The following is a 1,375-nucleotide window of genomic DNA, read 5'->3' as shown; positions in this document are numbered from 1 at the left end:
GGGTCACACTATATAAATCCATGCCGCTTGGTCCAAGTTGACCAAGTGTGACCAAGTTGACAAGCACTTTCCAAGTGATGCTAAAATCGCTTGGAAAGCACTTGTCAACCTGCATGCGGAAATGCATGTGAAGAACGCTTCACATCCACATGTCCCTGGCAGGAAAAACACATGTACAATCCGCATGCGTTTTTTTTCTGCCAAGGGAGATGCAGAAACGCTCAGGAAAAATCCAGAGCATTTCTGCATCGTGGGCACATAGCCTTAACCTCTGCCTTAATGACAGACTTCAGATTCATTGCGTTTTCTGGATTCATGATGCACAGAGCCCTTTTTGCCCATCAAGTCAGTAGTGGGGACTTGCAAAGCACACAATTCCCCATTTTTTACTCTTCGCATTAACTTTACTATTAGACAAATAAGAAAAAACAAGGGGGCCCCAATAACAAAGTGAACTTTAACAAAGAACACTCACCACCCATTGTAACTCAAGGGTACATATTCGGTACCGGATTCGGAGGCTGGACCAGGTCACAGGGCTGTTCCTTTCCGGAGTCTCTGGACCTCAGGCTGGTCTTACTATCACTTTTCCTGCTGCTTGTGTGACTGCCAATGCTGTGTCCGCTTCGCTGATGCAGCGGTTCCTCCATCTGAACATTGGGGAGAGCCGGAGCACAAACAGTCTTACCGCGGTCCGCTCTCATTTTCAAATGAGGTGCCCACAGAGCCTTCTCCCTGTCTCCACCAGAACTGAACGCATCACTTACGGTTCACTTCACTCGGCACGCTCATCATCAGGGTGCACTATCTCCCGGCGCGCAAACATGAGCTGGTACAGCGGCCGAAGATTATGACTGAAGCTTCCGCTGCTTGCGTTCGCACACCCGCACATGCCTTCATGATCCGACACGCCGATGCTACAGGCAAGTCAGCCATTCTTCCAGCAACTGGGTCAGGCCTGGGACCTTTTTCCAGCCGCTCCTTCATCTTGAGGCGTCCCATCAATGACAGGAAACCAAATGATGCGGGGGAGAGATGCCGCCCTTTTATTTCAGTGGGTTTCCTGTACTAGATGGGCGGATTCTCTCTCAGGTGGTGCAGTCGTGGGTGAAAGAAAAAGAGCGATCACTTTTAAAATTTGATAAATTATAATTACTTAGAATTGATAATTAAAGTGAATGAGTTATTTCTACTGCTCAGTACAAATGTATTAGTTGATTGTATGTATTTTGAATGTAAAGTGAACGTGCGACATTTTACTAGAGGTTTTTTTTTTACATTATTGAGTCACAACCTGTATATACTTTTGTTTTTATGACTATTACACAACTTGTGCAATAGTGCATACTAAAAAATGTGAAAAGACAGAACAAAC

The sequence above is a fragment of the Phyllobates terribilis genome, unplaced genomic scaffold (assembly GCF_046119375.1).
Source record: "Phyllobates terribilis strain yellow unplaced genomic scaffold, ASM4611937v1 Scaffold_3__8_contigs__length_932513732, whole genome shotgun sequence".
NCBI classification, from domain to species: Eukaryota; Metazoa; Chordata; class Amphibia; order Anura; family Dendrobatidae; genus Phyllobates; species Phyllobates terribilis.
This window is presented reverse-complemented; position numbering follows the sequence as displayed.